Source organism: Macrobrachium nipponense, chromosome 25 (assembly GCF_015104395.2).
Source record: "Macrobrachium nipponense isolate FS-2020 chromosome 25, ASM1510439v2, whole genome shotgun sequence".
Classification (NCBI taxonomy): Eukaryota; Metazoa; Arthropoda; class Malacostraca; order Decapoda; family Palaemonidae; genus Macrobrachium; species Macrobrachium nipponense.
This window is the reverse complement of record NC_087214.1, coordinates 2,657,383-2,671,542: the sequence shown is the minus strand read 5'-3', so window position 1 is coordinate 2,671,542 and position 14,160 is coordinate 2,657,383. Positions and strand designations below refer to the sequence as shown.

The window sequence follows — 14,160 nt, the reverse complement described above, 5'->3', positions numbered from 1 at the left end:
AGTGACAACAGTTAATTGGTCAATAATGCGTATTTTATCAATCAATTTCGTTCTTGAGTAATGTCTTGAGCGCATCCTTATAGAACTCGGTGTTGTAGAGGGCTGATTTGTACAGTCCGCCCATTACCATCGCTACCTCAAGAAAACTGGAAAAGACAACCCTTCGACTGGAAAAGGCCAAAGCAGATCTTGACTTTCTTCAATATTGCCAGCTTAATGATACTACTCCTAAATCCTTCCTCCGATTCAGACTGTACAAATCAGCCCTCTACAACACCGAGTTCTATAAGGATGCGCTCAAGACATTACTCAAGAACGAAATTGATTGTAAAATACGCATTATTGACCAATTAACTGTTGTCACTGACCAATTGAAGAATTTATTATACAATGATCTATCCATGTTGGACCGCCTACTTTACCAAAGATTGTTCTGTAAATACATTAAATAACTATATTTTCTGATGTGTTCATGAGACACCAAAGAAAACTTCTGAAGCTCGGTGTGGTTATTCCTAATTTCCAGTCCAGAAATCAATGTATTTTTTAACTTTTCCGGTTATGTTTTATCAAAGAGAGAAGAATTTTTATTGTCATTTGGCCTGGACTTTTGCTTGCCATCCTTTAGACCCAACGATGCCAGGTTCTTTCTACCTTTTGAAATTATGTTCCAAAGACTGATCAAACTTGAATTCAACCAAAACATTGGTAAGCTACAACAGAAAATTTCTAACTTGGCTCATAAAACCTATCTCAATTTGAAAACTAATTGGACACCTTTTTTTAGACCTGCAGATTTGAAAATTCTCTTGAGGTTGAAGGAGCGAGAGATATAATTATTTGTCAAACCAGATAAAGGCAAGGGGGTAGTTATTATGAATAAGAACGACTATGTACAAAAAATGGAAAATATTTTGTCTGACAGTACCAAGTTTATGTCCCATGGTGAACCTACTTTTTTAGAAGTTTTTAAAAGGGAAGATAAAATCAATAGATTCTTGAGGAAAATCAAAAGTGAAAATATTATAAATGAAACAACCTATCAACAGCTTTTTGTTACCGGTTCCTCGTTCAGCATACTCTATGGACAACCGAAAATTCATAAACCTGATATACCTTTAAGACCAATTATGGCTGCTTACAACAATCCTGCTTTTTCCATCTCTAAATTTTTGGCTGGACTTCTCTCTGAATACAGCAATAGCGAGTTTACTTTAAAAATGGGCTTTGAATTCAACAAACTAATCACTAGACAAGATGGGGACTATATAGGTCAGTTTTGATGTGGAATCTCTCTTCACAAACGTTCCACTTTATGAGACGATTAATATTATACTGAACAAGATTTTTTATTAATGATGACACAATCTTTCATGGTTTTAACCGAACTATTTTTAAACAATTACTCGATCTTGCTGTGCAAGACTCGATGTTCATATTTAATAAGCGACTCTATTCGCAGGTCGATGGAGTTGCCATGGGATCTCCTCTAGGCCCAATTTTTGCCAATTTTTTTATGTCGGACTTAGAATCGAAATTTTTTAAACCAGTGTGATCTCAACTTTAAACCTTCACTTTGACCGTAGATACGTTGATGATACCTTTGCATTATTTCAACACCCTTGGCAATGTTTCTTTGTTTTTAGATTTCATTAACAATATTCATCCAAATATTAAGTTTTACGATGGAAGTCGAAAATGATGGGAATTTTACCTTGACCTGGAAATTTGAAAATAACAAGAACCAATTTCTGAATTTGCCACGTCCGTTTTACAGAAAACGTACCTTTTACAGGACTAACTAATAATTTTTATAGACTCATGTCAACGATCTTTTAAACTTAATACCATTCACACATTAGTCAATAGAGCCCTGAAATATTCATCTTCTTGGAAGATTTTTCATGATGAGATCACGTTTTTTTATTAATCTTTTTCAAGTCCAATTCATTCCCACAAGAGAATAGTTTTTAGAATGATCAATCAAATACTTGCCAAATTTTTTCAACCACATTGCCTAATTTTTGATGTTCCTAAGAAACTGTTTTATGCAACTATCCCATATATGCCTGACTTTCAAATTCTCGTCCAATCTCGCTACGAATTATTGAACAAGAGATTCCTTGTCTCCAGAGTCAAACTATACAACAAATAATCCCTGTACAATTGGCTCCTTCTTTAACTTTAAAGACCGCCTTCAGCCCTTCATGAGATCCAACGTCATATATAAATTTATTTGCCCTGGATGTTCCGGGCTCTTACGTTGGATCGACTCGGAGGCTGCTGAGGGTCAGATATTGTAGCCAATATGGGTTTCAGCTTCCGTAACTGGTCAGAAAATAAAACAGCCTGAATTTTCCAATATCAGGAACCACGCTTCTAATTGCAAAATCGAAATAAATAAAAAAAAGAACAATTTCAAAATAATAGATTATGTCAAAAATCCTGACCACCTAACTACCCCTCGAGTCGTTACCTACCATTAAGAAACTTGTTCCTTCACTCAATAGCAATACCTCCTCAGCAACTCTATACCTGGCATAGTTGACGTCGTCTTCGTCAACTGGTTTTTTAGTCATTCCATCTTCTCTCTACATTATGGACGGTTGGTGTTTGGGGTTGTTCTCTCTCTTTTCTTTACCTTTGTTGTTTTTACTTTGATTTTTAATTTTTAAGACCATTTTAATATTTTGTGAGTTTTTCCTTTTTATTATTGAATGTTATTTATGTGTCTCTTTGCTCTTTTACAGACTGAATGATGCACAGAAGTTTTATGTGCGAAACGTTTCGTTGTAAATAAACCTGATTCCTTTTAATCGTTTGTATCATGGACACCTTCTAAGAACTCCTTATATAATATATATATATATATATATATATATATACTATAATATATATATATATATATATATATATATATATATATATAGTATATATATACATATATACATATGATATACATATGTATATATACATATAGTGTATATATACATATATATGTGTGTATATATATATAATATATCATATATATATATTATATATTAATATAATATATATAATATGATATATATATATATATATATATATATATATATATATATATGTGGCCAGGTGATGTCTTCCCACTGGGAGGCAATTGAAGTGCTGATTCCATTATCGGGGTAAGGTACGATGGTATTGAAGAAAATTCCTGGTACTCAGCTCGTTTCTTTATTATTCATTACATCATGCCAAATTTCTCCCAAGCCTAGTCTCCTGGACTTGGTTAATTTACCTAGTCTTCAGAACTCCTGGACTAGATCCCTGGAAATATTCATTTGATTTAATTTGCTTTCCAGAAAACAATACAAGTGAGTAGTTTAAAACAACAACAAAAAATAGCTCTTTCTATTGAGACCTCAAAAAAAATACAACTACATATTATGGGAATTGCCTTTCCTTCATAATAGGATAAGTATCAAACGTGGAGCAGCCCTGGAGTCAGTTAATTTACAGTAAGGTGTAAATCATTTGATACCCTACTCCACACAGTACTAAATGTTTGTACACAATATATATCAATGGATAAGGCTACCTGAAAGATTTCTGAGAAAAACTTAAACTACAATGAGGTCAAATTAGGCTAAGGTGCCTTTTAACAGGATATAGTAAAGCCTAGGCCTCTTCAGAATCGTTAAGGATACCCTATGCAAAGTTTTCATGGCTGATTTTTGACTAGGTTACAATAGGCCACAAAGTTAGGTTAGTTTAGTGAGGGTACAGGCTAAGACCTATGTAATTAAGTTTTCCATGAATTTATATACATATATAGCCTAACTATTTTTACCAAAACTACGTAGTCATAATTCCTCATTCAAACTGGATTACTCTAGGGTAGGCCTTCTTAAATGATTGTATAGCCTAGTCTTAGATCATGATCGGCAGTGGAAATTTCCATGAGAGAGGTAGGGGTAACCCCAAGATGCCCTGTAGGACAGCCATTTTGTGGTACCCTTTGGCACTGGTATTTGCAAAAACTTTATACAAACAAAATACTTATAGCTATTTTTTTAACGTTTTACAACCCTATCAAATGCCAAGTTACAACTTAAACAAACACAGCAAAATCTCATGACAGCTAATGAACGTGAAGCATCTTTCACGACAATGAAAATTTTCCACGTTAAAGCGTTGTAATCACGTTCAACTGGACATGCAACTCTGCACTTGAATCCTCGTCTGCTACTGTTCTTTCATGATGGTGATCTGTTCCAACTAATGAACTAAAGGTAATATTACGACTATAAAAGCTTACCTTGCAAGGGATAGATAATAATTTGTATTAATAATTTGGTAAAATAGCCAAAATGAAGGGGGGACCGGTTGACGTCCTTCTCACACGAGAGAATTCGTGATTCTTAATGGTTTGCTAATGTTACCAAAATGCATATGAAAGATTCAGGACAGCACTACCATACTCAAAGTGAAGGATAAACAAAACAGAGGAATGGCTACACTGCTACGCACTCGTGTCCACAACAAAAACGAAAACATTTTACAGTTCCAATCACTCTTACAAGAATAGTGTAAAGATATTAGAGAAGGATGATGAATCACTAATAATTAAAAGAGTATTTTTCCCAATACAACAGGTTTTAGAATGTAGAAGCAAACTTCACTTTGATAATATCAACTTCAATGTAAAAGCTCTTGCTCATTCCATATAGTCACAAAACATGAGGAGAGAACAGATCTGCCTTACGAGGCCAGAGTTGCGAGGGAGGCTGCAATGAGCTCTGAACTGGCTGGGTGACTCAGCACGAATCATCATATATCTTCCATTCCGCCATTTCTGTCAAAAAGTGTCACATATTGAGCATTTCCTTTCCGTGAAAGTGCGACCTTCAGCGTGATAAGGTTTGCCATTTCAACTATATTTACATACAGTTTTTGACCTTGTGTTGCTTATATACCTTCATTGTTAAGTTGTGCCATTGGGCACTCTCGCGCTCAACCATCACTTTGAAGTTGAACGCTTCAGAGTCGCTCCTTTCCAGCTGACAATGGTCAAACCTCTTGTGGCAGTCATCAAGACTACAGATCATGGCATTGATTTTCAAAGTGTCCTCTATCTCATCTAGTATATAAGGTTCACTATTGTTTATCGTTATTTGGAGTTGACAAGAGTGTCTCTTCTCATCTTTGAAAGAAATTGTCACCTTTTGCAAAGATTCCATATGAGGAACTGCTTTGTTGCAATGTCGATGTTTGAGCGATCCCGTTACGACACCATCCAGGATTTTTGATACTGATATTTGGAGGTGATTGTTGCCTTGCAATTTAGTGAAGTGATGTTTGGTATGGTTTTCCTGAGACTCACTCATAGCCTTGCAATCAGCAAGATCTAGTGTCAGCAACAACAGCATCAACAGTAAGTATTTAACATACATCTCCATGACTCCAAAGATCAACTCGGTAGAAACTGGCGTAATATGTTCCTTAAAAGAGTCGTGTTAGTCTGGACCACTGCTCCTTAGAAGAGTCGTGCAAGACTGGACCTACGTTTCTTAGAAGGATCCCGAAGAGTGGAGAAACTTTGATGTCGCATGTGACTTGTGGCAGCCCAGGGTTGAATGTATTAAGAAATGTCCTGTGAAAAAATAATATGTAGATATAATGCAAAATCATTATGATGATTAAAATTAAGTTTAGAGTTAGAAAATTGGAACTATATTAAATGTGATTGTATTATATAATAAAATTAAAAATATGTAATTGTACAGTTCACCATGTCAATATAATGTATAATCATTATTGTATTATGTTAATATTAGAAAATTGTACCTTTATCCAAATATAATTGTGGATAAATCACACTTTACATTACTCTTACTAATACTTAACTTTCCAAACTATTCCCTACCACGGTTAGCTACCTAACTGCCTTCACTCATCTTTCATCCGTTTGATCATTTTAACGTGTTAGAGAAAGCGTTTTTTTATGAAAGTAAACTTTTATCATTTTCAATATTTGATGAATACTTATAATGCTCCTTCAATTACGACACGTTTGTGGGTTTTAATTTCTTTTCCAATGATGCCTCTCTTGTTGAGCCGCTTCCGCCAACCTTTTGTATCATTAATCCTCCATCAAGTCCACTGTGGCAACATCGTTAGCAGTCCAAAGCACCTACAGGTCTATGTTATGTGAATGCCAGAAGTCACAGTTGATTTTGAACGGTAAATTCTAAAATAGTATTTAAGTTTATCAACACCGTGGGTTCATTCAATTTGGTTGCACGGAATTTATTTGGCATAGCAGCTTGACTACATTCTTTAACATAACGCATTTTAAATACACTGTAACTCATTTCATCATTAAAAGAAACATTGAGTATTACCTGTTCTCCAATCAGAGACGGGTGAAAACAATGAGAGCTTTACCTGTATTTGTCATGAGGACAGGCTATGGTACATATCACCCTACATACCTTAAGGTCGGTTATTCCACCGAAACTGGACATTGAAGTCTGACTGAATTTTTTATTTTGTATTCTTTTCCTCTCTCTCTCAGTCCGTGACGTCATCTCAGAGCATTGGCCCCCGGACATGAGTTGCCTTTACGTGCGTTTTTCGTTTAGTTTTAGCAAGCGAGAAAGGCATACTAGACGCGACGACCACAATGGTCCTAGATGCGGAAAATTTTCCGATATTGTCTGTTGAAAGTGACTTCGAGTAACATGAGACAGCACTGAGCTCTTTGCACACTTCCACGAGTAGTTAGAGTTAGGGAAAGCAAAGTCAGGATGTATCCCTGTCTGTTTAAGAAGGTAATTTCGTGCTGAATGATATAGAAATCTATGCCGATTCATGTTGGGGAACACATTGACCGACGTACTCAGACGTGTGTATGTTTTACTTGATGTGTCTTGTAGGTCATTTACTAATTAGATTAGAATGCAACATTACGGTGGTAGAATAATCTTGGTTAAAATTTATCATTTACCTGTAATTAATGAATGTCAGCAATGACATCATTTACAAATTTCTGCATAATTACTATTGAACACAATCATTTAGGATCGTTAATCATTAAATGGTCACCGTTTTCTATATAGATCTGTACTTCAGACAGGTGGGTGCATACAAATTATTACAAAACTACCGAACGGCAACACTGTCCCCTATCTTGTATAATGCAAATATAAGACAAAGCAAGCATGAAAACATAGAAAGCACAGACAGTAAACACATTGAATGTACATGAAAATACAAATACAAACAAATACAGTATACAAATACTGCAAAATGTTAGCCTTTATTTAGGAAATAGAAAAAATAAGTAGACAAAGAACACTAACAAAATAAGATGTTGAAGCAATATACGGCTGTAATGCTACTCAGGTGTGCAAACATGCTGAAATTTTCATGCACTTATAAGTTAAATATAATACATACCACTAAACATGTTCCTAACCCCAAATATGTCAGCTCTTGAGAAATATATTATTTTAATACCTTTATGACCCCCCCCAAAAAAAAATTACATTGCATAGAATAGTCAAATATGTGAAATCTTTGTTAGTTTTCTATTTTTACGGGGATCTGAGTAATTACCACCACTATATTTTCTTTTCCTTAATGTTCTGTTGAGAAATTTAACATAATAATATATACACATTTTTAAAAACATGTCTATCACTTTATCTACAACACCATCACAAACGTTGAGGTTATCTACATTAATTTGTTTAATAACTTGAGTTAAATTATGTTTTACGTTGTCTTTCATTATTAACTCTACAATATTACTTTGAAATGCTGATTCATAATCATTAATAATGTTAATTATAATAGTACTTGGATACCATAGCCATCTTCTTTTTTCCATATCTTTATTTCTCAGAAACAAGGTCAAATTATGTGAATCAAAATCTTCTCCATCTTTACAGATAAGTACTGATTTACATGCATCACACTTGTGATGTTTGAGCAGTTTATTGCATACATATCCTGCTATGTAAGTTACTGCATTTTTCTCTATTAAATTGTGCCTATAATCAGATATATTATCTTTAGGTGTGTCAATACTATTGTCAGGAGCAAAGGGATCAAAATTACAAATGAAATCTTGAATAGATTTTGTCACTACTGGTTCTGTCTCAACATTATCATCATTATTTGGGTTGAAGCTTGAAACAAATTCCTGAATTGTTTTAAGGGATTCATCATTTTCAGGTTCATCAATTATCAAATCTACGGGTGAATTATCAACTGGACGTTCTAAAAGATTTAAAAAAAAATTCTTGGACCTGTTCCTCATCTGTCGCAGGGCAATCTAAATTAACAATATCTTTATTTTCAAAATAATTTTTATTAAGTTTAGTTTCTAAGTCACAGATCTTCAAATATTGCAGTATTGGGGTCTGTGATCAGCCTATGCAGTTTTCCTTTAACATTATTTTTCATGAGATTGGTACAAAGAGCATTTTTTATTAAGGTTTTAATTTTATATGAACTTGGAGTGTCATTATTTTCACCTGAACTTCGTAGTACACTAAAGAAATTTTCAAGACAATCTTGATTTATCCTGTTAGTTAAGAGGAATCTAAAACCCCTATCCTTCATATGGTTCCATAACATTTTAAGGCTAGAGATATTTAAAAGCCAACCATCTATACATGGAATATTACTTTTAGTTCCAATAAAAGTTAAGCTTGACAGCATATCAGCCTTTTCAGATAAAAAATTAATATTATTATTACTATCACTAATTGCTCATTTCCTCTCTTTAAAATGAAATACACAGCTGCTGTTAAACACGTCAAACAATTCATCAATATCATTTACAAATAATGCTGCATTTTCCGCTTCTTGCGGTAATGCCCCTATCGCTGCATGTGTAAATAAACCAGCTGCTATACTATGGCTAAACACCTGTGCAGCTAGATTCACTTTCATTTTATCAAAACCAGTGTTGAAGACATGTGAAGCTGTAAGTTTTGGTGCTAACTGTTGCCACATCTGAGAATCTGCTTTAAAAAATTAATCTATATATTTCCATGACACTTTTTGCCCACCAACTTGTATGCCATATTTCTTAAAATTGTTTCCGATACTTTTCTAAAGGTGTGGTGTATCATAAAAAAAATACACATTTTCACCTTCATGTGAGAAAAAAGATTTTTCTATGGAAATGTTAAGATTTTTAAACAACCTTCTATTATTTGGATCTTGGTCACATACCAAAAATGTTGGGTATAAACACATTCTTTAATTTACCAATACAGTCAGTTACCATATACATTAAGGTATCACCTTTAATAGATTTTGTAAATAAAAACTAGCCTAGTACTTGCTTCCATTTGGAAGCCAAGCCTTTTGCCATGAAGACCATGGCATACTGAGGTGGGTCTTGCCCTTTGCCATACTGGCCAAGATCTTCAAATCCCTCCACCACATCTTTACTTATGTTGAACTGTACATCAGATTTAAGGGATATAGCATCAAATATAATTCCACAGTATTTATCATTTTCATTCATTGATAAAGCTTTCTGTTTTAACAATTTAAAAACAGACTCACTCCAGCCAACATTAAAATCATTCTTGGATACCCAGTACCTCAGCATTCTCGTTGTTGGTAAAGTAAATATCTCGCTGATAAAGTTATATGCTCTGGGACTTTTGAAATAAAGTCCAAGAGAAAAACATTTTTGAGGAAGTGAATATCTCCTACCATATTTGGAGACACCTGCTAATTTCTTTTGTGTTTTAAAAAATTCTAAAGTTGTGCCACTTATATATTTGCTTGCATTTTTTATAATTGTAGATGGTAGGGTACATGTATCAAAATTTTTTTTGACTTACCTTCATTTGTTCAAGTTTTTCCATAAGTCTACAAATCTGCATCCGTTGCTTCTTTATTAGTGCACACTGTTTTTGTCTTTTTCCTTTGGCAAGCTGCTGGTGGACGGAAAAAAAATATTAAAAGTTAATAATCCAGTGCAAAAACATTGGTACAAACATAAGAATAACTATTAAGTTTTATATATATATATATATATATATATATATATATATATATATATATATATATATATATATATATATATATATCAATTTCTAAAATTTATTTTTTTTATTAATTGTATTTCGAACTGACCATTTATTGGGGAAAAATATTTTGTTTTGATCTCTTAAAAAAATTGATTCTTGGTAACATCTTACTATTTGATTTTATGATTGTGAATGTTGGTTCTCCTTCTTCATGTAACCCTAATTGTATGGTCTCATACTGTATTTCAGGCTATTGTAAATTATCATTTCCATTGAGAATGCTACAATCAACATCATCATTAGTAGTAGTTGTTGTAGCAGCAGCAGTAGGAGGAGGGGTAGTAGTAGAAGCAGTATTAGTAGCAAATGTAGGTCTAGCAGTCATAGTAGTTGTAGTACGACTAACACTTGTAGCAATACAACTAATATTATCCATAATGCTTGTTACTGTGGCATTACTGTGCACTTCACTGCCAGTATCCTTTGGATAACCATCAGTAAATTCTGGAAACACAAATAATATGAAATGAAACAAATGCCATATTATACTTTTTCATTTGGCTGGTAAAATCATAAGTATTTTATCCATAAATATATACAAAAACACTACTAAACAAATTTTTCTTACCAATATCTGATTGAGCATTTTCACTTAATTCAATATTTTCACAATCTTCTTTGGAATTTTCCCTGGTCAGTTGATAGATGAACCCTATAGCCATAATACAACTATTAGTCTAACACTTTTTCACTGAAGACAAAGTGAATATATATGTAGCATAATATAGCAAAATTTTAAAGGTCAATCTTTACCTACTATATGAATTCTAGTTAGTAAAAGCAAAACTGTAATATCTACCAAAAGCATAGACCATTTACCATGTTTCAAGGATGAAGCTCTTATCTCAGATGATCTATTCTCCAGAGCAGGAATGGTACCTACAAGATTAACTATATTTAGAATAATTGTGATGCTCTTCCCATTTCTGAAATCTAAACATATACAAACTGCACATCAATTACTGCAAATCAAATACACACCATATTCAAGGTTGTGCAAATTCTCGTGTGGATATGTCAGTAACCAGTTTGATGTATAATTTGCTTAGTGGTGTAAATCTATTGATGTATCTGAAAATATGTATTTCAACAATAGAGCATTATACAAAAAATATGTTATATAAATATATACACAAAAAATATAGAACACAAAAAATCATTTACTAAATTATGTACTGCAGTTATGTAAATTATTAAAGACATACATACATATATGAATAGATATATCCCTTATTGCACATGGAAAAAAATATAAACAGGATGAAACAAAGAATGCCATGAAGGAAAATGAAAGGTGAGAATACTGGCAAGTGCTTTCTGTGTACTTTATTCTCCTATCAGAATAAAGTGTGGCAAAAGTGCTTGCGAGTATACTCACCTTTCATTTTCCTTTGTAGCATACCCACATGTAAAAAGGCATCTAAGCTTTATATGGCTACAGTTAAATCAGCATTTTTCGATAACTCACTTGTCTTTATAGGGTCAACATCTGATCTGGTGCAGCTAGTAGAACCTGTAATGTGCAATAGATGCAGGCTTTTTATGTAGAAAAATATGTCTCACTGATAAAAAATCAGTTGATAATATTGAAATTACTAAACACATAATTAAAATAGATAACATATACCTTCTACATGTTGATCTGGGCAGGCATTGTTGCAAAGTTTGTCAGAAGCTGGATGAAGGTAATTTTTGGTGGAGAAATGCCTGCTGCACACACGATCGCTTGAATTTAGTTGTTGTGAGGTTTTTTGGCTCAACTCCTGAATTTGGATGAGGTTCGTCCATATCAAGCATCTAGGTGAACATATAATACTTGTGTGACTTATTCACTGTTGGCGCCATGATTTCGTTTGTGTCAACTGTCAAATTCTAAATATAAACAAACAGACGACATGCGATATACCTACAACGCCACCTGAACACTGCACGGTCAAACTATTGTGGTCACTGTGGAGTTGGCAACTAGTATATTAAAATTCGTATTTTGAGCCTTCCTATCTTCCTTCAGTATTTAATTTTCTCCAAGGTCAGAAATTAAAGTCATATTTTCAGATTAAACAGAGGATAATGAAAAGTCTCTTCTCCATTGTTTCTTATGGGAATAAATCATTCAAAATTGACTTAGACAGTTATTGAAGACCTTATGGAGATAAATCATTCACAGTTGACTTAGACAATTACTGAAGACCTTATGGGGATAAATGAATAATACTGAAGACCTTATGGGAGAAATTCACTTCTCCTCCCTCCATTGTTTCAGTGTTAGTTTCAATTGTTGAGGGGTGGTTTTTTCAGCTTTTTACCCCCAGATTGGGCAGGTGATCCACTAGTTATGGGGGTGCTTTGGGGCTTTTTGCCCCTTCCCCTTCCCCAAACCCCCCGCCCATTGTTTCTTATGGGGAAACATAATACTGAAGACCTTATGGGAGAAATTGACTTCTCCATTGCTTCTTATGGACATAAATCATTCAAAGTTGACTTAGACAATTACTGAAGACCTTAAGGGGAAAAATCATCCAAAGTTGATTTAGACAATTACTGAAGACCTTATGGGGATAAATCATTCAAAGTTGACTTAGACAAATACTGAAGACCTTATGGGGATAAATGAATAATACTGAAGACCTTATGGGAGAAATTGACTTCTCCATTGTTTCTTATGGGCATAAATCATTTGAAGTTGACTTACACAATTACTGAAGACCTTATGGGGATAAAGCATTCAAAGTTGACTTAGACAGTTACTGAAGACCTTATGGGGAAAAATCATTCAAAGTTGACTTAGACAATTACTGACGACCTTATGAGGATAAATAAATAATACTGAAGACCTAGTTTACTTACTTACTTACTTACTTACTTACTTACTTACTTACTTACTTACTTACTTACTTACTTACTTGTTTACTTGTTTACTTACTTACTTACTTTCTTACTTAATTACTTACTTACTTACTTACTTACTTACTTACTTACTTACTTACTTACTTATTTGCATGCTTGATTTCAATTCTGGCGTGCAATTGTTATTTCTTGATGTTTTTATTGATTTCTTTTTGCTTTGTTTGCGATTTTGAGCCTGTTTTTCATTAGGCAGTGAAGAGTTCATTTAGCAAGCATCTCTTTTTCTCTGTTTTATTTATTTATTAATTTTTTTTTTGTACTTTTTACAATGACCGACTACTGCAGAAGCAGCCCCAAAAGAGTGAAGGAAAGGAGCAGAGGGGAGAAAGAAGAAAAGGGGGAGGTGGAAAAGAGAGAGAGGAGGGGGGAGAGAGAAAGGGGGAAGGGAGAGAGAGGGATCACTAACTGTATGCTTTTTTTTTTTTTTTTTTTTTTTGTTTTAAGTCCAGCCGCTGTCAGTTGTAGCTTTTTCACCACCCACGACCCCCACGCCCCCCAAAACCGCCAACCAACCCATCCCACATATGCACCAACCCTTCCCCTACGCAACCGCGCCATCCCCCTCCCCCCTCTCACACCCCCCTATTTTTGGCATATTTTTTCGGCCAACTTTTTTGTGAAAAATTCAGAAATTTTTTTTTTTTCGACCCCCACAGTTTCATTTCAATCCGTTCCAAACTGCACAAAATGCCCACAAACACCCAAGTTTCCGGACACGTTTTTCCGACCCATTTAAGGTCCCGTAGCCCGCCCGGGAGCTATCCTAGCCTTGTGAGTCTCGAGATAAAAAAGATGCGCCTTTTTTGAGCTCTAAAACATATTCAAAGATCATCTCGATACGACGATTCTCGATTTTAGGCGAATATTTAACCGTCGGTCCCCCTGGCAAGCAACATCTGGCAATGCCCGTAACCCGCCCGGATTGTGGGTCACGAGATAAATTAGATTCACCCTATGCAGGTCTACAACATATTCAAAGGGCATGCCGATACGACGATTACCCCGAGTTTTTGGCTAATATTTAACCATCCAGCAGCATCTGGCAACCCCCGTAGCCCGCCCCCCTGGAGCTATCCTAGCCTTGTGGCTTACCAAATAAATTATGCGCCTTATTGAATCTAGAAACATATTCAAATGGCATCCCGATACAACGATT

The 14,160-nt window shown here is 34.4% G+C and overlaps 1 long non-coding RNA gene across 1 annotated transcript; it reads right to left on the bottom strand.

The window, feature by feature from the left end:
- Nucleotides 1-10,406: 10,406 nt before the first annotated feature.
- Nucleotides 10,407-11,168, bottom strand: LOC135199121 (uncharacterized). Its single transcript, XR_010310902.1, has 3 exons — nucleotides 11,079-11,168; nucleotides 10,666-10,749; nucleotides 10,407-10,541 (listed from the first exon to the last, which is right to left on the bottom strand). It is a non-coding gene; the product is annotated as an uncharacterized LOC135199121 (long non-coding RNA).
- Nucleotides 11,169-14,160: the final 2,992 nt, after the last annotated feature.